At 36.2% G+C, this 25,264-nt stretch overlaps 1 protein-coding gene across 2 annotated transcripts in view; it reads right to left on the reverse strand.

Moving 5' to 3' along the window:
• The window catches only part of LOC110255407 (uncharacterized), a 689,852-nt gene that overhangs the window by 72,688 nt on the left and 591,900 nt on the right, over positions 1–25,264 (reverse strand). Inside the window, exon 1 of one of the 2 annotated variants that reach the window (XR_002335552.2) lies at positions 11,170–11,389. The exons of the other annotated variant lie outside the window; for it this stretch is intronic. The gene's annotated coding sequence lies outside the window, so the exon portion shown is untranslated. Of the gene's footprint in view, positions 1–11,169; positions 11,390–25,264 lie in introns of those variants that run through there. 2 annotated transcript variants of the gene reach the window in all.

Raw genomic sequence — 25,264 nt, forward strand, 5'->3', positions numbered from 1 at the left:
AAGCCAAGTTTTGATGGAAGTAACGTGAGGGAGAGGAAAGAGCAAACTGTTATTTGAAATATCATTCATGCTGTTACAATGCTTATTACCTTGTGACAGAAAGAATAATAAGAATACAGACACCAGTACATAGATAAGCAAGAGGCAGAGCTGCAGAATCAACCAGCTATTTCCATTAACAAGTGAATAAGAAAGTTTGCTTTCTGAAGGCATATTTACAGGTGAAAAAACCCCTAACAAACCAATTTTTAACGTTTGCTCAACTCTCCCAGCTGACTCCGAGATCTCAGAAAGAAATGCTTATTTGTGAAATCCACTGAGATTTCTCATTGTTTCTTTTGTAGTGACTACTAACAAATCAAGTACATAAATGGAGACAGAACACTAAGGACCCTGAAATAAGATGACATTCCAGAGACTAGTTCACAGAACAAGAAGAGCATAAAGTTGACCAGAAAAAGACACAGAGTGCACCCTCACCCGGACTCTACACTCATCAATAGGTAACAATTCTCAGCCATCTCGGAGAACATGGGATTCATTCCAGATCCTATTATCTATCTTCTATTCCATTGTAGGAACACACATAATGAGTACCATTTCTTCCATCATGGGGAGGATTCAGCTACTCTTAGTACATCCTGATTATCTTCATAAAACCCTAACGGAGGAACTTCTCTAAGTTTTTATTTAGATAACTATGCAATGGATACGCCCTTCCTGAATATTAGAGGTAAGATTCTGGTATACAGAGAGGTCCGTTACACCAGACATTTCTGAATGTTCTGGGAGATCTACTGTGTCTGAACCTAGTGCTCCTCTTGTGGTATTATAATCACAATTCCAAAATAGTTGTCTATCATTTACAAAAAATATGTTCAAGATTCTTAGGTCATGTCTGCCAATGTTACATCTCTCTTCCTGAAACTTCTTGCTTTTTTTTCTCCCTGTGTCTCTTTACATCAGCAGATGCAGGAGATACAACATATTCTTAGAACACATAATTCAGTATGCCACCTACCAACACTGATTCCTTAGAGAGGAAAACTCAGCATATTGAAATTTAGGTTGTCCTGTTGCCCAAGAAATGTTTTTCTTGCCATACAAATTCTTCTAAACACTAGCTGTATGCCGGAACCTATTTCCATGATTGATATGTCTGAGTTTGAAATAATTGTGTGTATATGTTAATATAACTAGATATCCTTCATTTTTCTGCTTGCCCTAGCGTGGGTTTTTTGTACAAGAGGATGCATCTTGACTCTTATGTACAATGTCTTATTTCATATGAGAATGATAATCACCATTCTTCACTTTTTTTAAGAACACAATCTATTAACAATTATGCATTAGTGAATCCCATATATATAATATATATGGTAGTGGAGAGCTACTATTTTGTTCCTCTTGTTTTTCTGGGATTCAGTTCTTTATCTTTGTGACAGAAACTACGTAATTATCTTGTAGGATCATTCTGAAAATTAATGAAATCTCACATATAAAGGCTGAAATACGTTGTTTTTCTCAGACCATGCATGGAAAAAACTTTAGCTTCTTCCACGTCCCCTTCCTTGACTCACCAAGGGGGCATTGAAGAGGTAAAGGGAAGTTGAAAGAGGATCTATAATTCTTTCTGCTGTCACAGACATGGTATCTCACGGAACAGAGGGGATTCAAGCTCCATCTGCTCATTTATTTAAAGATTCTGTGTGCTACCTATCAGTCTAGGTACTAAAAATATAATTTGAACGAGTATGAACAAATTCTTATTCAGTTAGGAAAGGTTATCCTCTAACCTTCGGGATGTTTAGTTAGTGTGAAGCACATCCCTCAACCAAGCATTACAGGCATGAATTTCCAGCTAGAATGAATCTCTACCCCACTCTTCAGTGTGCTTAATAGGGATCGTGACATTGCGATCTTAACTCTTTGCAAGTCCCTTCTGTTGATATGTGCACACTGCTTACTACTGCGTGATGGTTTCGATGATGATGGCGATGGTGATGAAGTTGAAAATGGGTATAGCATAATTTGAAATAATTTCTTCTCAGCCAGATTATTTTAAATGGGCTACTTTTCTCTCAGTTTCTTCCTGACCTTTTCAAGGAAAGATGGTTTGGGGTGGCCAGCTATTTCCACAATGATTATTCTCTGCCATTTTCTTCCTAGCTAATTGAGATAAAGCATCTCTGTTAAATAAGCAAGTTTTTCCTACTTGGTGATGACCTAGTTAATAAAGCTATTGACATGAAAATTAAGAAGTATACTTTCTCTTATCTGAAGTATCTATGTTTAGGATTCTTAAGGTTTGGCATTCAGAATTAATGACTTATAAATTCCCATTTTCTTCATTAGAGAGAAATGTATATATCAGTTAAAGAAATAAAGGATGCCTTCTATCCTTACCTCAAAAAACGTAACTATAAGGGATTATAGTTGTAACTGAAAGGAAATTGCTATGTGAGAAGAGAATTTATTATAATTTTGAGAATAGATCGATTAGGATGCCTCTGGCCATGTACCAGATACTATTATGGGTGCCTCATGCCATTTACATATTTGCGACTGGAGAAGTTACAGGTCACACCTGCAGATTCTCCAGAGCACTACCCTTGAGCTGCAGGTGATGTCTTGCTTGAAGGTGTCTGGAAGGTTATGCTTTACAACCTTCCTTAACCAATAGTCGTGGTCAACCAAATGGAGGATACTGGAAAAAAAGACCCCCAAGTCTTTCTTTCCTCTAAGCAACATAACATAAAAACAAACAGAAAGAAACTTCTGTGGTACAACATATGCTGCGGACCTCATAGTTTGTCTTCTTTGCCTCCCTCGCTTACTTAACAATTGCTACTGACACACTCCCTAACAAATTACTTGTCCAAGAAAATCCTCTGATTCTACTGCTAGGGGCCAAATCTAGGAGTTCTTGATCCTAGAAAGCCAACTTTGAGGAAGGGGACATGGATATGGATAACTCACTGGCTAAATGGCAAAAAAGCCCATTGTTGGGAGTAGGGAAAGTATGGACAAGTCCTGGGCATGCTCTCTAAGTGCTGTCATTGAAATCTTTACTTCAGGTGAACTGGAATGGAACAGTGGTGAAGGAGATGCTACAGTTTATGAAATATAAACGACATTTAAAAGTGTAAGGAAAAGAGCATTTATAGCACTATTGATACAATAAAAAGAGAGTATCACAGGTTCAGGTAGAGTATTTATCTATTTTAATCAAAGATCCCACGGTATGGAGAAAATCCATAAGGTATTAATGCTGAGGCCTTGGGATCTAGGCAAGGACCTTCTAACATTTTCATGGCTGGATTTTAATAGTGTTTTGAACCAGGACTACTTTGTGTTTTCCCTTTTTAAGCAGGAATAATTACAGCAGCTGCTCTAGGCCTCCTCTACTTTTCCATCTTGGGGAGAGACAGATGACTCGTCTCTTTAGTTTCACATCTTTCCCGAAACCAACCCCTCATCCTACATTTCCAACCTCAGTGCTCCACCAGATAGTCTACTCTACAAACCTTGGAGTCCTCACAGACTTCTACAACTTGACTAGCTGAATATCATACCATGTGGAGTTTCACATGTATTTCTTAGAACTCTTCTGTTCAGTAGAGCTACCATTTCATCACAACCATGTTACCAATGAAGTTGAATTGAGCAGAGTTACCCCCACAGATAGAGCAAGTGTACTCCTGGTTGGGCATATATAGATAACTATGGTCACCTGATCCTAGAGCCTTTTCATCTTTCCAAATTTATCTTTAAATATACAAAGTTTTGTTGAACTATACTTAGAAAATCCTAGGACACTACCAGAAAACTGTTAGAGTTCATTAGTTAATCTGGTAAAGTTGCAGGATACAAAATTAATACAAAAATGGATTACATTTCTATATACCATTAAGTAGAGATTAGAATGAAAAATTAGGGAAACAATTTCATTTATCATCACATCAAAAAGAATAAAATACCTAGGAATAAACCTACCTAAAGAGACAAAAAACCTGTAGTCTTAAAACTATAAGATGCTTATGAAAGAAATCAAAAATGACACACACAGATGGAAAGATACACCGTGCTCTTGGATTGGAAGAATTAATATTGTCAAAAGGACTATACTAGCCAAGGCAATCTACAGATTAAGTGCAATCCTGAAAAAATTACCAATGATATTCTTCACAGAACCATAATAAAATATTTTAAAATTTGTATGGAAACACAAAAGATTCCAAAATAGCCAAAGCTGTATTGAAAAAGCAATATGGAGCTGGAAGAATCAGGCTCCCTGACTTTAGACTATACTATGAACCGAAGGTCATTAAAAACCGCATGGTACTGGCACAACAACAGAAATATAGACAAGTGGAACAAGACAAGAAGCCTAGAAATAAACCCAAGCATCTATGACAAAGAAGGCAAGAATATACAGTGGAGAAAACACAGTCTTTTCAATAAGTGGTGTTGAGAAAACTGGAAGGCTACATGTAAAAAAAAGAAATTAGAACATTCTCTAACACCATACACAAAAATAAACTCAAAATGGATTAGGGACCTAACCCTAAGGCCAGATGCTATAATACTGCTAGAAGAAAATATAAGCAGAATGCTCCTTGACACAAATCACAGCAATCTCTTATTTGATCCATCTGCTAGAGTAATGAAAATAAAAACAAAGATAAACCAATGGGACCTAATTAAACTTAAAAGCTTTTGCACAGCAAAGGAAATGATAAAAAAAAAAAAAAAATCAAAAAGACAACTGGCAGAATGGGAGAAAATCTTTGCAAACCAGGAGACTAATAAGGGAATAATCTCCAATATATAAACATCTTATGGATATCAAAAAAGCAAAAACAATCAGAAAAAATGGGCAGAAGATATAAATAGATATTTCTCCAAAGAAGACAGACAGACGCCAAGAAAAACACATGAAAAAATGCTCAACATCACTAATTATTAGAGAAATGTCAATCAAAACTACAACGAGGTATTACCTCACACCAGTCAGAATGACCAGCATCAAAAAGTCTACAAACAGTAAATGCTACAGGGAGTGTCAAGAAAAGGGAACCCCCCTACACTGTTGGTGGCAATGTAAATTGGTGCGACCTCTATGGAAGACCATATGGAGTTTCCTTAAAAAACTAAGAAAACTACCATGTAATTCAAGCAGTCACACTCCTGAGCATATATCCAAAGAAAACTTTAATTTGAAAAGATACATGTACCCCAATTTTTATTGCAGCACTATTTACAGTAACTAAGACATGGAAGTAACCTAAATGTCCTGTAACAGATGAATGGATAAAGAAGATGGTGGTACATATAAACAATGGAGGATTATTCAGCCATAAAGAACAAAATAATGCCATTTGCAGCATCAATGGACCTAGAGACTCTCAAACTGAGTGAAGTAAGTCAGAAATAGAAAGACAAATGCCATATAATATCACTTATTTGTGGAATCTAATAAAAAATGACACAAACGAACTTATTTATAAAGCAGAAACAAACTTGGAGTTCCCATCATGGCTCAGTGGTTAACAAACCCGACTAGCATCCATGAGGACACAGGTTCCCTGGCCTTGCTCAGTGGGTTAAGGATCTGGTGTTGTTGCTGTGAGCTGTGGTGTATGTTGCAAACACGGCTCAGATCCCACATTGCTGTGGCTCTGGCATAGGCTGGCAGCTACAACTCCGATTGGACCCCTAGCATGGGAGCCTCCATATGCTGCAGGTACCGTCCTAAAAGACAAAAAGACAAAACAAAAAACAGAGACAAATTTAAATATATCAAAATCAATCTTATGGTTACCATGTGTGAAACATTTGCAGGGTTGTGGGGGTGGAGGAGGAGAGAAACTGGAAGGTTGGGAATATCATATGCACACGACTGTATAAAATAAATGATTAATGAGAACCTACTTAAAGCATAGGAAAGTCTGCTCAATAATTTGTAAAACCTGTTTTCCTCTATATGAGAAAAAAATGGATCTATTTGTACGTATGACCGATTCACTTTGCTATTACACCATTGTAAGTCAACTATACTCCATTAAAATAAATAAAATACCCTTCAATTGAAACACTTTTTAAAATATTTATTTTTGTTATTCTCAAGTCAGAACCAAGAGTCAGTTCTACATATTTTTTTCATTCCTTCAAAGTACTCAATTTTCCCTTAAGTAAATCAATCAGCTACCTTGTTTATCTAAATCACTCATTAAGAAGGCCATCTTAATGACAAAAGTACATTCATTTGTGACACAGATCCTAAGGATTTCTCAACAATCAGCTTGCGAAATCAATCTAATCTAATGTTTAAACACATATGGCTTTTGTCTGTGAATATCCTCTTCAGGTGAGTTTTCTTGTTAAACTGCTAACACTTGAATGCATTCATTGTATGAATTCTCCAAGTGATTAATTTCATGAAATATCAGATCATAAGATCCAAATCTTCCTTCACTAGCATGCCTGAGAATATCTGAAGTTTAGGATAAGCACTACATAGTTACATTTTAAAATGTTATATAAATTTAATAAACCCACATACAAATATGCCAAACACTAGTTTGATTATCTAAATTCCATAAAGAAAAGTAAAATCCCTTAGTAAACTTTATTCATAAACCCATTAACCTCACCTGTAAATCCTAATGCTCTATTCTTTTCCTGCACAGAAACTACATGTTTAACATATAGCCACCATCACACAATTATTGCAAATTTATTCTATGTATCTGTTAGTCACCTTCTAGAAATCCATGGACAGGGTATTTTTCATCAGCTTCCTACTCTGCTCCCTTGTTTTCAGATCCCTTTCTTTCTGCTAATTTTAGTAGGTTGGAGTGAAACAGTTTATTTTATTGGAACTTGTGTTATATTTTTCTTTTTATAATTTTCTTAAGATTTCTATGTGCTCCCTTTCTCATGCCCCTCAAATAGTCATGTTTACTTTTTCTCCTGCTGTTTCTCCTAATAGCTTCTCTTACTTTAACAAAACCATATTGAAGAGTTGTTTTGTCAGTCAAGATCAAAATGGCTACGTGGAAGTAACAAACAACTTCATTATTTCAGAAGTTTATTGCAACAAACTAACCATTCACCCTTGCTAGCTCTACAGCATGAGCCATTGTAGTCACTCAAGGACTATAGTCGACAGAACTTAATTTTTTTTTTTTGCCTCTTTTTAGGGCTACATCCATGGCATATAGAGGTTCCCAGGCTAGGTGTCCAATCGGAGCTATAGCTGCCAGCCTACACCAGGGCCTCAGCAACATGGGATCTGAGCTGCATCTACAACCTTTCACCACAGCTCACAGCAATGCTGGATCCTTAACCCACTAAGCAAGGCCAGGGATCAAACCTGTGTCCTCATGGATGCCCGTCAAGGCCTCAACCACTGAGCCACGACGGGAGCTCCTGATGAAGCTTAATTTTAACCTTGATCCAAGGTCACTTTAAGCACGTGCCACAAAGAGCTGACCAACTTTAAGTTCCTACTCTAAAGTAATGCATTCCCCAGCTGCTTGCATTTCCTTGGATAAACAAGTCGTATGTTTGGGTCTAATTTAAATGGGTCAGAGCAATTCTGAGGAATTGTACAAAATGGAAAGCTCTTACAGACAGAAGAAGGCAGGGGCAAGGAAAAAAAAAAATGGATTACTTCATCCTACTTTAGGGAATGGAGGGGGTTGATCAGGCAGTTTACCTTACTTCCACTGACCAGGAAATTCCAGACTGACTAGTTAACCTTACATTCTTGGAAGAAGTTGAAACTGCAATTAGCTTAGGTATTAAATCTTGGTATGCTGATGTGGAGTTTAGCACAAGTGACGCCATTTCGGGCACACTTTCTTTTTAACAAAGCAAATTTCAGAATTCCGTTTTGTAACACAGTGTCTGACTTAAATATGCATAGTAGTTACTAACATCCCTAATGCTAATGCATTATTTTGAGATGGGCTGGGACCTGGAACATGAGACCCTTTACAGGAGTGCTTGCACCTGAACAAACATATCCTCAAAAAACAGAATACAAATAAACTGTAAGAAACTAAGAATAACTGTGTGCATGCACGTAATTGGTGGGAAATTTTGAACAATAAGATTAAATAAAAGGTCACAAACCTACTGCCAGTCCTGAGGTGTGGGAAGAAAAGCAGGGTCCTGGCCCATGATCTGTGTACAAGACCACCTAAGCCACCACTCCAGCCTGACCCTCTGACCCACCCCAACTCTCACCCCTCTTAAGGGACCGGCTTTCCCTTCCTCAAGGAACAATAAAGAAAACCTGTTACTTGTTTTCACTCCCTTGTGCTTCAGCAGAAGTCCCAACAAAGCCTTATCCAAATTCCTCATCTGGCCTCTTATCAATTTCTGTTGATTAAAGAGTCCAAGGACCCGTGTCAGTAACACTTGCACCCAAGTCACAGAATACTTAACTGTCAGTCTACACCAAAATGAAGAGAATTATATCTAAAATTCTGTAGTTTTCCTAAAGTATATCACTTAGCCAAGAAACTCAGGTGTGGTAATTTGCTTCTTCAGTAAATAACTACAAAATTAACAAAAACCATTCACCTGGTCATTTGATCGTCTAATTAGAGTAAAAAAAAATTAGGGCCGTACCCATGGCATATAGAAGTTACCAGTCTAGAGGTCAAATTGGAGCCACAGCTGCCTGCCTACACCCACAGCCACAGCCACACCAGATCTGGGCCTCCTCCACCACCTCCACCATAGCTCACTGCAGTGATGGATTCTTAACCCATTGAGTGGGGCCAGGGATTGAACTCCATCCTTATGGATGGTAGTCGGGTTTGCTACTGCCAAGTTGCAAGAGGAACTCCTAGAGTACAATTTTAAGGAAGGTGTATAATTAAAGAATAGTTTCTTGTTTTAATATGAGCCCAAATTTGAAATTGTGTCAACAATATATCCTTTGTCTTTGGAATTATATTTCTTTGGGATGAAAATACTTGAGAGAATGGACTATTGCCATTTTAAACATATTAATCTTGACTTTCATCATAACATTTGTTGCCATTAAAGTTTATATTTGATAGGAAGCCAAAGAAAATGCATTTTTACCTTGAGGAAACAAAGATGTTCTCAATACTATCAACTGGAGACTAAGGGCAGGGGACCTTGACAAGCTTCTCTTTTAGTTAAATGTTGCTCTCTGCTGAGCACTAGAATAAAGTTCACAGTTCTGAGGTCTGAGCCCACTGTCAATTGCTATCTCTCCATTGTCATGGCAATTGTATTCTGTTGCATTTCTGCCAACTGTTTTAGATCTTTTTTGTCGTATCAACATATCAGATTTTTCCCTCCAACAACTCCAGAGTAAACTGGCAGTCAAGAATTCAGTTACCAGAGCTGACTGGATATCTGGTGCATAAACTTTCTGAACTGTCAGTCTTTTTACTCTGAATTAAATCAGGAGACAGAAGACTGAACTTCCAAGTCTGCTAGAAAGAAAACAAAAAAGGGGGGAAAATTTTTGTAAACATTGTCACACTGGTAACTCTAAGCCAGCTTATGTTCCATTCATCTCTCCCCAAATTAGGGTCTGTTTACAACCCTTTATTGCCTCCTGGTTATCTTCAAAATAAAGTCAAAATTCTGGACATAAATGTAACAGAGTCCTTTTCCATTTTCTCTATTCCAAAATTTCTCAGCCTATCCCCTACTACTCTTCACCTGAACTCCTTGCTCACCCTAAATATTAAACACTGACATATTTATCATAGGGTTTGTCCTCAATGATGAAAAGAGGAAGTAAATATTTCAACGAATATAGATGAAATGCTGAGCATAGTTGGCAGATGAGTAAATAGTTCAAAGCCTAAGAATTTCTTTTGTATAAGATTTAAAGATTGTTTTGATGGTGGGGCATACAGGGACCCTAAGATGAAAAGAATTCTTTGTTACGTAGCTCCAAACAAGAGAAGGCTGCCAGGAAGGATGACACAGGGAGTTGTCTCTGCAAATGGGGTGACAAACAGCATGCTGAGTTATAGGGGTCAGCTTATGTATGGCAAATGGGGTGCAGCTGGCTAGGTTGCACTGGCTCCTTGGGCAATCTGAATAACTTCAGGACTCAGGAACATGGGAACTTTCTGTAGTTGTCTTGCACCTGGCCCTGGGGCAACTAGGGTTAGTGCATAGTGTTCCCTGACTGTGAGAGCCCCAGCCCCAATAAGGGAAGCGTTGCCGTGTGGACCTAATCCACCCCTGCTCAAGAACAGGAACTGACCAGCCTACATCTAGGGCCTCAAAACTGGGGGAAAAAAGTATTAAAAAATATTTTTTTCTCAGCTCCCTGAGCCACACTAACAAGGAATTTCACCGATTCCTTAGTGAAGAATGAGTTGAATTAAAACCAGAACCCTGCTATGTTTACATTCTTGTATACAGTATATAATCTGACATTCATTTCACACACGCACGTTTGTAACCAAGTAAGTCTGGCATTGCTTCTTTACTCCAACCCACAATTCTTTTACAAAATTATTCCTAAAACTGTAGTAATTCATTGCTTTTCATGTATCCAGTCAAGCTCCAATTTTTTTTTGTTTTTTTCAGTCCTGAAAAATAATTCTTTAGGTTATGATTAATGGTGTGCTTCTAAAAAAGGTTAACCTCAAGTGAAAACTGCTGTTAGAATTTTGTTGCCAGGGTGGCGTGTTTTGTTATTTATCAAAAAAATATGTTGTTTATCAAAAAAAATTGCTAATAATACCTACATGTAAAGATTTTCATGTTTTTGCAAATTAACCTTAGTTATTTTTTAACTGGAATTATTTTATATATTTTCCTTTCATGAAGCCCATCACAAACAGGAAAAGCAAACAAATGAATCCCTCTTGTACATTTTATTGGCAGGGTTAAACATCACAAACAACTAAGCATCATAGGCAAGTTTTTAAAGTATAAAATGGAAAATCAAGAGAAATAATGATCAGTCCCTGGATATGTGGCTTCTGGTTTTGAGCAAACCGAAGTCTGATATCATCACTCCACCCTAACAAGCTAAACAAGCTGACAAAAGTCAGTAATTCTTAGATCCCAAAAAGAGGAGAAGACACAGGGCAAATGACTGGCCTCAAGATTATAGATAGAGGCAGGTGAATAAAGGGATTTGTCACTCACCATAGCAGAGACTCAGGAGCAGAAACTGCCTCAGGAACCAGTGCCAGGGTAAGAGAACCAAAACTGTAACTGATGAATTGCTGGAGGCTCCTTGAAGACAACTCTGAGAGGGTAAAACTTCAGGAGGGGCTTAATCAGAGGAGGATCTCCCCATATTGTGGGATTTACCTCCAGGAGTACAACCCAGTTCCCATGCTACACAACAGAGAAAAACCTCTTCAGGCTTCCGGCAGGAGGAGGGGGAAAAGAATCATTCTGAAATACACCAGAGCACTCTGATCTTCTTAATAAGGCCTGCCCCCAGGAGAAACTAATTAACTAAACCTAACCTACTGGGGTATTCTCAGAGACTAACTGACCAGGAAGGGAAATATTCAAATATCCTAATCCAGCCTACTCCAGCCACTCTGTCCCATCTAAGAAAGGAAGTAAAACACCTGAGAAACACGAGTGAATTCCATAGTCCAGAGGCAAGGTCTAACTAAAATTGAGAACTAATCATAGGACTATAGCTTGCTTCCCCTCCCCTCACACCTCAGCACCGCATTATTTAAGGACTAATTACAGTGGTTCCTTTTACCAAGTATTAACGTCTGACTTTCAAGAAAAATAATATAATAACAAAACTTTAAAAAAGACAAAAAAAAAAAAGGAATTTGAGAAGACAGAACATCAAGACCAGACATGGTAGGGATATTGGAATTATTAGACAAGAATTTAAAACAGCAATTATTAATATACTAAAGATTAATGGGTAAACAACATGAAAGAACAGATGGGCTATGTAAACAGAGAGATGAGTCCCTGGCCGAGGGGACTTCTGGGCACATGACTTTCTGTGTCTCCCATTTCTTGTTTTTAGCTTTATCCTCAATGACCTTCCCTGAGTTTCAAAGGGCAGGTTCAAACATTTGCTAATCAGGAAAGGGAGGGGATACAGGGGCTAGGGAAGAGTAGTCAAGAAATAACAGTGCAATCTTGGGCAGAGTCCTGGTTTCTCCTCAAAGGATATACATACCAATATCTTTGAGTCTTTCAGCAGAACTAAAACCCTCAACAAATGAAAGCATGAGAGGAGGACCACCAGAACCAGTCCTGGGGCCACTAAACACCAACTTTGAAGAAGAATGAATGAAAGCTTGCATCTATCCTGATCCTTATCTGTGGCCCTATTTTCCACTCCCCAAACTATAAAACCACTTCCTAATCTCTCCCAAGAGAGGGCACAGTCTTTAGGGCATTAACATGCTATGACCTTCTTTGCCTGCAAATCAATACAGCTATTTATTTCTCCTTCACCGAAAACTCTGTCTCTGCATTTCTATTTGGCACTAGTTGGGACAGAGGCTGTTTTGGCAGCATAAGAAAGCATCAAAAAGAAATGTAAGATATAAAAAAAAACACTGTAACAGAAATTAGGAATGTTTTTGGTGGACTTCTTGGTAAACTGGACATGGCTAAAGAAAGGATCTTTAGGCTAGATGATACATCAATAGAGTCCTTGAAAACCAAAAAACAAATAGAACAAAGACTGAATATCCAAAGACTCTGGGACAACTATAAAACATATAACATGCATGCAATGGGAATACCAGAAGGAGAAAAATAGAAAGGAACAGAAGAAATATATAAAACACAATGGCTGAGCATTCCTCAAATTACTGTCAGACACCAAAACACAATCCAGGGAAGTTTCTCCTCTCTCAGAGTTTCAGCTCCTGCAGTCTCCCATTGCCACAAGTTGCAATCACTACCCTGGGACAATTAGGGCTGGAGAAAAGAAAGTGAAAAACTAATAGATTACCGACTTCCTCTAAGCATAAGTTTCCCTTGTTCATTCATTGAGGCAGAAATAAAGTGAATCTCTTGGAACACCTTCTCTGGGACCCTGGACTTACAGATCACATAAAAGTATACCAACACATCGAACGTCCAAATTTCCAATGCATTGACCTCTGACCAGGGAACTGGACAAGAAAAAAAGCGGTAAGTTCACTGCTGGTTTGGTGGTTTATAGGTTCATTTCTTCCCTTATTTTCCTGCTACTCTTTTTTTCAGAGTTTTCTCAAATAGCTGCTCAATGCATTTTTTTTTTTCCAGGATTTATAACCACACTCAATGGGAGAGACAGGGTAGAGTGTGCTCAAAACTTCTCACCAGGAATTTGAAACCTAAAGCATTTCCATTTAATGTGATAATCCATATGTTCAGATTTAGGTTGATGAAAAAAATGACAAAAAGTCATCTAAAATACAATGGGAAAATTGGCCTTTCCCCCTCTGCATGTTATATATCTGATTTATATAATAAAGAATTATTTCAGAAGAGTATCTCTAGTGAAATAAAACCAACGTTTATGAGTGGGAGATTTTTTTCCCCAAGATAGTGGATCTTTAGTGGCACATATCACAAATCTTTTGATGGGATGAATTTCTGGGTAAAGGTAAAGTGCCCAGATAGTGGACTGCAGCCTTGACATTTGGCATCGATTGGTTAGCAACTGAATTAAGACAAAATTTTAAAGATTTCCTGTTTTCTCTGCCTTGAATATGCTTCTCTGGGAGAACTGGAGGAGAAAATTCACTTTTTTCAAAATAGTACTTTCTCTGTAAATATGTTTTGTTTGGAGGAAGTTCTACCCAAGTCCATTGTCCATTTTTAAACTGGGTTATTTGGTTTTTTGCTGTTGAGTTGTAGAAACTCTTTATACATTTTAGATATTAACCTCTTTATCCTTGGGTATTATCTTCTTTATTAACCTGCATTATTCTCAAGAACTTGTAGTGGAAATAGACATCTGGTTGGGATATACAAGTTTCTAGAGACTGATATTTTTGCTTTTGGATTAGACATAACTTCTTGCCAACTAATGCCTCTTTCTCCTTTCTTCATTCTCTTTCCTTCACTTATCTTTATTTTCTTCCATTTCTTTCTCTCCTTTTTTCTCCTCTTTTTCTGAAACTTCTACCTTCTGTTTCTGTATCTTTGTCTTTTTCCCCTTCCTTCCTTCACCCCCTCAGCCTTCCTTCTTCTAGTATTTATGCAATTTTCCAGGTGATGACTCATTTCAATATCAAGTCTGTTAAGTATCAGATGATAAGGGATAGGTCTTATTAGAATTATTTACTATGAAAAGCCCTTGAATATGTAAGATCGCTAAAAACAGTGAAAATAAACAAAGTTAATGTGAGGATTCAACTAAATTGAAACTAAACACTATTACACTAAATATGAAAGAACAAAAATTTGCTAGTCTTTCCTTCATGTTATTAATTAATTAGGGACACAACAGTTTTAATAACATTTAGTCAAAGTGTACACACACACACTCTCAATTTTCCAAGTCCATTAGAAAAGTTAGAAGATTGGAAAGTGTAACTCCAACAGAGCTGGACCCTATGGGACCTTCCTGGGACAGACACCACCACCCCACTTAGCCTATGCCCCTGCCTCTTATTTTAGAAAAACTTTAGAAAAACTATACCTTCCCTGGGTTCCCTGGGTTCCAAAGAATAAATTTCATCAGAGAAGTTAGAAAATAAATAACCAAAGGAAAACAGTCAAGCAAGACAAAATAATAGTTTATCCATCAAATAAAGTCAAGGAACTTTATTTCAAGGGCTCTAGATAATATTCTTAGCCACATCTTTTGAGCTGTTTTGCAGATACTGAAACTCCTACCAGGTAGAAAAAGTTAACTGTATGCTACCCACAAGCACATAGACCTCAGATGTGTTGGAACCACAAGATAGACATGGCTGAGTCCCAACGACCTCACCACTGATCAATCCAAAGAATGTCCATGAACTGATCACACACCCCACACAATCCTCTCCCTCACCCTGTCTTTAAAAACCTTTCTATGAAAGCCATTGGGGAGTTTGGGTCTTTTAAGTACTAACTACCTGGACTCCTTGCTTGTCACCCTGAAATAAACATTGCCTTTTCCATCACCACAACCTGGTGTCAATAGATTAGCTTTCCTGCTGACAGACAAACAGACCCGATTTTGGTTTGGTGACATAACTAGCTATTAAAACAGACATAATTATTGCACAATTGCAACCCTTGATCTAATTATATAGTATAAAATCCTCCAATCTACCCTGTATTCTAAATCTGATTTGTTTGGAAGGTATTTTTTCTGTTTTTCTGAGTTATTCCTGTTTCATAGCATATATTTCTTATTTTTAATATGCCTAAGCATGCCATAGGAAAAAGCTGTTTTTGCATGAATGTACCCAACTTACTATCTTCACAAAAGTGTCTTTCTTTTTTTTTTTTAAATCTTGGTATATCAGAGGAAAAAAACCCCTCAGAAATAACAGCATTTTGATCCTTCAGTTTTCAGATAAGGACAGTGAGGTTTAAGAGGAAAATATATATGTATTTTTTTTTTCAAGAAAGAAAGAGTGGGAGTGACAGGGCTAGGACTAGTACCTGGTATTCTGATTCTGAGTTCAATGATTTTTCTTGTGACACCGCAAAGCTTTTTTATGAATAGGTGAGAATCCTAAGATTGGCTAGATAGGTGTGTCCTTCTGTAAGTCAAGGTATTTATGTTGATGTCATGACTTGATTTCTTCATAAAGCCATGTAGTCTATATAATGAAAGTTAGTAGAATTCCTCAATTTTTCTAGAAATCAAGGGAAGGTTTTTTTTAATTACAGGGAAATATTTTGTTATTTTAATAAAAATAATATACTGAAGTTATTAAAATGTCTCATCTCTGAAAGACCATCTTGTCTATATCAGTTAGAATACTGCTCTTCAGAAAAACGTTGGTTGTACTAAGTTGTGTTAGCTGAAAAATAATAACCCTTGCCAGGAAGTGACCACGATTTTCAGTGGAAGGAACACATTCATCCTTGGAAATACCAATCTTAATCATAAACACCATGTGTTCAGTTAAAACACTAATTAAATGAATCATCTAGTCTTATAATTAGGTTTATCATGTTGTTCATCATAAGGAATGTAACGTGGTCAGGAAAAGACTCTAGCTGTAGATAAATTTGAATTTGAATCCCAGAGCTATTAAAAAGCTATGTGACCTTGGGCAAACTACCTAATCCCTCTGAGGCTTAGTTTTCACATCTATAAACTGAGATGCTAATTCTTACTTTCTTGACTCAGATGGGACAGCATATGGAAATCCTTGGACAAATGAGATGCTTGCCCTTGCCCTTCTGAATGAAAATTCCTGCTCTGCAGCATGTATGCAGATCATATGTGAGGAGAATAAGTCTATATGTTAGTGTATAATACAGCTATATTAAAGACACAAAATAAAAGCCACTATTGTAAATTGTGACATACTATGAAGTAAGCAACTTGTTTCCTTAACCATTCCCCATTTCCTTCCTTGCTCTCTTTTTCCCTTTTACACTCTGATGGGCTCCTGTTTTGCTAAATTTTGCCATTTACTGAAGTTAAGCCACAGCAGAACCTCTCTTGTCACCATGACTACATGTGAATCCTGCCCTGGAGAGATTATGTAGATTCATTAGGCCGCCAAGTGTTTGTCTGATACATTCCTTTATCCTTAGAAGAATTTTTGTTATTAAAATACCACAAATTGTTAAAAATCATTCTTTAAAAATATATTAGGATTTAATTAAGCTAAGCAAATGAAAAGTAGATTTTCTATAAAGAAGAATTTGCTATTTCTCTATTTAATAGGAAAGAATAACTTTTGTAAAAGTTATTTCTTTTGTTATCTCTTTTAGCAGAGATAAGTGAATAGTATTAGTAAATAGCATTAATTATTCTCCTAATGAAGGAGTTCCCGCTGTACCACAGTGGGTTAAGAATCCAACTGTGGCAGCCAGGTCATAGCTGTGGCTCAGATTCAATCCCTGGCCTGGGAATTTCCATATACCAAGGATGAAACCATTAAAAAAAAAAGTCTAGCACAACCGTCCCAAGAAAAATATTTATATCCACTTGTTCCTACATTGAGTAGGTACAGATAAGGGAGTATACTCACAATTGTGTCTGTACATTTTGATTAAGTAAAAAATAGAAGTAATAGTCATTTACATTTTGCTAAACTTTACAGATTTTAAAGAACTTTTAACTGAGTTTCTACACTGATTAGCATTATAAATCTAAGATAAGTAGTATTCACCTCACTTAACAGATAAGGAAATGAGTATCAGAGTCTAACTTGCCAAGATCATACAGTGGCCGAGATAATAAGTAGAATTGAGTTTCTGACTCCATGATATTGAAGTACGTACGTAACATAGTGCCTTGTAAACATCTCTTTATTTTTTCCACCCCCCCAAGAACTTGAGTTTCAAGGGACAAAGCTCAGTTTCACACTCAATTCTGTAAGCCCCCGTGCCAAGAATAATGCCCGATACATGGTAAATTAAGTTATTCTAAGTTATTCGGGAAATGTAGTTGTTGCCCTAGCTTTCACCTTTAGTTAGTCCACTCATTTAACCTCTTTAAGCCTCCTTATTTATCAAATGATGAGATTAGACCGTATAATCTCTGAGATCCTTGCCAGCTCTAATATCCCACTACTCTATCTTGGAGGTAAAGTGGCAGTTTTCTTAGTCTCAGCGCAGGAGATAAAATTCCTGCAGTAAAAGCTGCGGGGTCTAACAAGCACTGTTTTCAGGATTCCCTGGAAGTTCTATTACTTCCTAATGCTGTGGAGGTTTGTCCTCTCATGACGGTTCTAACAACGAACTCCCATATAAATCATGGAAGCATGTTTCATAAGTTAGGGAAGTAAGAATGATAACAGGAGAGGCATCATGCAGCCAAGTATTTCCTTTACAGAAATAAATATTTAATCCAAACAGGATGGGCTTTGATAGAGGGGGTTGTCAGCTATTTAGATACAAAATCACTTATTTGAAGATAATTTGTTTTGTCATGAAAAAGTTTGCTTTTTTAAATCATTTTCAAATGATTTCCATCTCTTTGTCCCTAGTGTTGTACCACATTTATTTATTTATTTATTTATTTATTGGCTGGGTCCACAACATGTGAAAGTGACTGGACCAGGGATCGAACCCATACCACAGCCATTACCAGAGCCACACCAGTAACAATACCAGATCCTTAACACACTGAGCCACCAGGAAACTCAAGACAAAGAATTTTAACTAACTATGATCTAATAGGTTATGGACTCTAGTGGAGATATTAAGCAATATGAGAGAACAGATGGGTAATATGAGCAAAGAGATGGAAATTCTAAGGAAATTTTTAAAAAAATAACTAGCAAAAGTGAAGTCTGTTTTTTAACAGTAGACTGGACACTGCCACAAAAGCATCAGTGAGCTTAAAAATAGGTCAACAGGAACTTCTCAAACTAGTATGCAAATGGAAAAAAGAACTTTTATAAGCTAACATCCAACAACTATGGAACAATATCAACTATATGTCATCTATAAGAAACTTACTTTAAATATCAATTTTCAGATAGGTTAAAGTTATGAAGAATGCTAACACTAATCAAAGCTGGAGTAGCAATATTAATTTTGGACAAAGCAGAATTCAGAACAAGGAAAATTATCAACAACAACAAAAGGCATTACACAATGATAAAGGAGTCAGTTTTTGAACAAGACCAAATAATGCTAAATGTCAAAATACTTGAGGCAAAAATTGATGTAACTGAATGGAGAGATAGGAAAATATGAGTTGTATTAAATTTTGAAAGAGATTTTTTTTGCCTGTTTTGCTCACTACCATACCTTTATGCCTGTAAAGAACCTCACAGAACTAGGTTTATAGTAAACACTTTAAGTAAATAAATATTGCAAATATCTGCTAGTATAGTGCCCCTTTCAAATAGATATGAGAATTATGTGAGTTTTGGATGAGAAGGCATTAAAACCTTAGAAAAAGTAATATTTGGCACTGCTGCACTGGGAATACTGTGAGGATAACTCTTATACCAAGGAGGTTATTAAGAAGAGAAGATTAAAGAATTATATAACTCTTTTCTCACCATCTAAGCTTGGAGCTCAGATGGGTGAAAATGCTATCTTTTTTTCTACCACTAGTAATAATGCATAGAAGTCCTGAGTAAGAAAGCTGACTATGCTGAGTTGGCTCCTATGACAAAATAAATCTCACAGTACTATAGTATGGCCTGAGATGCATCATAGTTGGTCCTTGTATCCAGACATATTTCATAGAATTTTTTAAAATAAATGACAACTTTTACACCTATGTAAAAGGCATAGCAATTTATAAATCTCATCATGGCAGGTTTTGATTTTTCCTAAGCCTTTGAATAAAAATCATCTATTGCTCATGGCAGTCATTTCCAATTCCGTAAAGGGATATTTTTGATCAGAAAGAACTTTTGAAAACTCATAATAAAAGGAAACAAATTGAAACAAAATTCTACATTCTTCAGAAATGTCTAACAAATGACACTTATTCAAGAATTATATCATTTTTTATTTATGTCATAACTTCTTAAAGTAAAGCAAGCATTTTATTGATTTAGAAACTCTGATTCAATGTTTCTTCTCAAAAGAGTGTCATTCACAAAATAGATGTGGTTTTAATGATACCCTTGATGAAATTGGATCCAACCTCTGCAACTTACCTTCAAAAGTATCCTAAATTCCAGTTCTGTATGAAGAAAAACAAAATTATAGAAGCTTATTAAGTCATGTATTACAATGTGAAAATGGAGACTCTCAGAATATTAATTGTATAAACCATCTTTGTCTTTAGATGGAAAAATAGTATTTCATATTCAACCAAACATAAAATATAAAAATATAACCCTTTATTAATCAACCTAATAATTTCATAATGCAATGCAAAGGTGTTGAAAGAGTTTTCTACTTAAAACATATTTTTCATAGACATACACCTTTAAGAAGTCCTGAAAACCTGCATAATCTGTGACAGAGATCTAAAATAACATTTTATGAATACATGTTATTTTGCAAATAGGACTAAACATTACTAAATAGTTAATACATTATTAAACAATTCAAGGAGATATTCAACATGTTGAACTGTTCCTCTGTGAATTGACAGATAATGAAAGTTATTCTAAAATATATAAAGCCATTCTTTTTTCCTTTAATATTTAAGACTATAATTTTAGGTATTTCTCTAAAACATTATCTATGCATATCTTACAAAGACATATGCATCCTAAGTGCCTAGGCATCATAAATTATATACAGTTGGCTACAATAAGATGACTGTCCCTAAGTGGGCTGCAGACTGCCCGTATATATAATTCAGGATATGCAAAATACAGAGTTTTCCATTGTGGTCTAACAGGTTAAGAACCTGACATAGTGTCTGTGAGGATGTGGGTGTGATCCCTGACCGTGCTTAGTGGGTTAAGAATCTGGCGTTGCTGTGAGCTGTGGCACAGTTCACAGATGCAGCTCAGGTGCAGCATTGCTGTGGCTGTGGTGTAGGCTGGCAGCTGCAGCTCTGATTCAACCCCTAGCCAGGGAACCTCCATAGGCTTCAGGTATGACCCTAAAGAGAAAAAGAAAACAAAAAAAGTTATGCAAAATACAAAAATGAAACAAAATAAAAAATATTTCTTAAGAAAAGTGAATGTGAACTTGGTGGGCACTCAGGGGAGGTAGTGATTCTTTCCAATTGTCTGTATTTTGAAAGTTAGAGGAAGAAGAAAGAGCAGGGTCATGTCAGGTGAAGGGGAAAATATTTGCAGCAAATATTTCAGCCTGATTGTTGAAGTTATTGGCACAGCATAAACTGTGGGGCAAGAGTACAAAGTTATGTTTTGGTCAAATAACAGAGACCAAAAAAAAGTTGTGCTTATGAATTTGGTCTTCAAATCTCCTAGTAAATAAAATGAAGGTTAGAGACGGAGAAGTGTGAAGACCAACTAGAAAACCATTGCAATAATCAAGGGGAGAGATGGACATCTAAATTAATGGAGCAATAGTGAGGATATAGAGGAAAATGTTTTATGAATATGGGAGAAACAATAGCAGGGAAAACAACAGATTTTGACAACCAATTAGATATGAAAATGAGACAGATGAAAAAGTCAAAATAATTCATAAATTTCGATCCAAGGTAAGTATTTTGACGATGACATCAGTGACTAAGTATAGAATACAACAGGGCATTGGAAATAAACCAAAAGCAGAAAAAAACCTGAGAAGTATTTATTCTTGAAAAACTACTAGAGCTTCAGGTGAGTGGAAGTTGATGATCATATTGCTTGGGTTACTCCTAGCCTTATTCTTTCTCCCCACTCCTGACTTTCCAACCCCACACTGGAGTCAGTTAATGAGAACTGTATTTTTTACCACATGAGTCTGGCCACAAGAAATAGCTACTTTGCTGCTGATGGAAGCAGACTTGAATTGGGACAGGAAAAGGGTGTGAAACCCATCGCTCTGCTCTAAAGCCAATTAAATCCATAGGAAACAAACTGAAACCCCATGATTTGCTAGTCTGATGTTCCAGATCCTGTTGGGACAAGCCATGGACAACCCAGAAATTTAAGTGAGATTCAGAAAGTTAGAGAGCCAGGCAAGGGCTACTATAGCTCTCTATAAATATCAGCTGACTGGGAACCAAGGGATATTTGCAGATACACGCAGAGAAGTAAAAACTAAGAGAGACTGAAGAACTGTCTGCAACATTTAATGTTTCTGAACCAACACATAATTTGGCAGAGGGCAGAAGCCTTAAAATCTTGAGATGTTTGAGATGAGCCACTTTATTTGGTTTTCTGTTGAGTTATGTAGACACCAGGGTGATTCCTAGGAATTCAGGCTAAAAAATGGAAATAATAAAAACTGTGTATAAATATCAGCAGCCATAGTAGATTCTGCAGTTTAAGTCCAGACAAGATTGAATAACAAAACAAAGCAAAACAAAACACAACTTACAGAAATAAAACAGAATCTAGAGTTACTATGATACATTTTATTGATGTTCCATATTTAATAAAAAAAAAATGGTGAAACAGGAGTTCCTGCTGTGGCACAACAGGACCAGTGGCGTCTTGGGAGCCCTGGGACGCAGGTTTGATCCTCCGCCTAGCACAGTGGGTTAGGGATCCAGCATTGCCACGGCTTGGATTGGGACTGCAGCTCAGATCTGATCCCTGGCCCAAAAACTCCATATGCCTTGGGTCGGCCAAAAAAGAAAAAAAAAAAAAAATACAAAAAGCAAACTAAAACAAGAAAAAAAGCCAATCAATAGCAATAAAATTAGAAAGGGTTAAGTCAAATGCCTTTATCCACTGTTGAAATAATCTCATATGCAAAATTCCTAAGGAATCTACCAAAATTCAAAATCCTACTAAAACAAATAAGCAAGCTTAATAAGGTCACAAAATATACAGTAAATACTCAAGAAAATTGACTTTATATACTACCAGGAAAAATCTAAAAGTCAAATTTAAGAATAAATGTTTAAAAATTATCATTGAAAGAGAATAAAAATACTTAAATCTAACAAAGTGAAAGACCTGCACATTTAAAAATACATAATATTGATTTAAAACAGTAAAGGGGCATTAAAAACTGGAAAAAAATACTGCATGTGGATATTGGCACACTTCATAATTTTAATATGTACTTACATCCAAATAAATATGTAGATTCAATGTAATTACTATCAAAATTCCAGTGACATTTTCTTGAAAGTGATAAGCTCTTCCTAAAATGTGAATGGCAATGGGTTTCACACAGTTCAAACATTTTTTAAAAGAGACTATAATTATGGGAATCACACTATTATTAAATTGAAATTTAAGATGAACAATTATTAATCTTTTTGAAGACTACATAGTAGGAAATCTCCATTACCAAGAGTTAGGTGAAGAGTTTTTAAACATGACACCAAAAACAAAAAAAACATAAAAGAAAATATCAATAAATATGAATTCATCAAAATTAAAATGTATACTGGATTAAAAAAAAATAGCTTTAGGGAAGGAAAGAACTCGCCACAGAGTAGGAGAAAATATTTGCACATCACATAGCCAACAAAGGATCCGTCTCCCAATTATATAAAGAAATCTATAGTCGCAACAGGAAGAAAATACATAATCCAATTAGAAAATGGGCAAAATACTTGAACAGACATTTCACCCAAAAAGGGCATATGGACAGCAAATGAATACATGAAAATATGATCAACATCATTAGGCACTAAAGGAATGCAAATTGAGAGCTTAATGAAATACCACTACATCCCTATCAGAATTTCTGCAATAACAATTTACTAAGTGCTGATGAGAACGTGGAGCAACTGGATCTCTGGTACGCTGCTGGGGAGAATGTAAATTTGATAACCACTCTGGAAAACAATTTAGTTGTTTTTTATAAATCAAACATGCATATCCCACATAATCTAGCAACCCACTCTTGAGTGTTTACTCCAGAGAAGTTGGCACAAATTTTCTATAAAGCGCCAGACAGTAAATATTTTCACTTTTTTAAGCCAAATTCCATTTCTATCATACATTCGTCACTTTATTTTTTCAATCCTTTAAAAATGTGAAAACATTTTTACAATTGTATAAACACACATCGTCATTTAATATGGACAAGGACCTGGAATTGGAATTGGCAAATCGCATGATAAATATATATTTATTTAAGAAACTGTCAGATGGATTCTAAAGTTGTTCTACTTTACATTCTCTCTAAAGTTGTTCTACTTTACATTCTCATCAGTAAGGAACACGTGCAAAGTATGATGATTCTAGCTTCTCACTTGGCATATTGTTGTTTTTCATTACAGATATTCTAGTGAGTGTGGGTTTATCATAAACCTTGTAGGTTTTACAAAAATAGGCCATGGATCAGATTCTTCCTGCAGGCCATAGTCTGTTGACTAATGTCCTAGAGAGGTAAAAATTATATTCACATAAAATTTTGTACCCAGGTACCTATACCAGCTTTATTTGTAAGAGCCAACTGAAACCAGCTTAAATGCTCCCCAATGTTTTTCATGGTGAATTGTGATATATTCAAATAATGGACCTAGCAATACAAGAAAAATATAGAACCACTGATATGCACAACAACCTACATAGATCTCAGGAGCATCATGCTGAGTAAAAAAGACCAAAAGGCTACATAGCATATGGTTCTTTTTACATAACATTTATGAAGTGACAAAATTATAGTGATGGAAACCCATCCAACGGCTTCCAAGGGTTAGTATTATTTGGAAATATAATGAGGAAACATGATAGAGAGTCTGGGATGATGGGGTAGTTCTGTCTTATGACTGTAGTGATGGTTATAGTAGTTTCTAGTTGTGATAAAATTTTATAGACCTTCATTCCCCAGAAAGAGTGCACATAACCCTAGTGAAATCTAAATAAGATGTACACATTAGTTAGGAGTATTGCACCAATATCAATTTTATAGCTTTCATAATTGGGCCATATGTATGTGTTAAATTTGAGGAGAATGAGTACATTTTTTTTTGCAACATCTATGTTTTCCTAAAGTTATGTCAAAATAAAAAACTATTTAAAAGTGAAAAATGAGATTCCATTATATATTCAGTAGAAAATGTATAATCAAAAAGAACGACAATACCATTCTAGAGTTATAGAATACAATAAATAGAGTTCTAGTTAGGAAAACTAGATCTCTCATACACTACGTATATTACTCATAAGAGTGTAAAATGATACAACTACTTTGGAGTAAATTTAGCATTTTCTTTTCTTTGTCTTTTTGCCTTTTCTAGGGCCACACCTGCAGCATATGGAAATTCCCAGGCTAGGGGTCTAAGCAGAGCTGTAGCCGCCAGCCTACGCCAGAGCCACAGCAGTGCCAGATCCAAGCCGCGTCTGCAACCTACACCACAGCTCATGGCAACGCCAGATCCTTAACCCACTGAGCAAGGCTAGGGATCGAACCTACTACCTCATGGTTCCTAGTCAGATTCGTTAACCACTGAGCTACGATGGGAACTCCCAGCATTTTCTTAAATAAATGTACATTTACCACATGAACTACTAATTCTTACTTCTAGGTATTTATCCAAATTAAAAGAAAACAGGCTTACACAAAGAATATATATAAATATACATGAATATATAATATATATCAGCCAAAACCTGAAAACAATCTA

The sequence above is a fragment of the Sus scrofa genome, chromosome 9 (genome assembly GCF_054392235.1).
Source record: "Sus scrofa isolate SSC_HxYL_T2T_F1_AM1 chromosome 9, Sscrofa_HxYL_maternal_Yorkshire_Landrace_v2.0, whole genome shotgun sequence".
NCBI lineage: Eukaryota > Metazoa > Chordata > Mammalia > Artiodactyla > Suidae > Sus > Sus scrofa.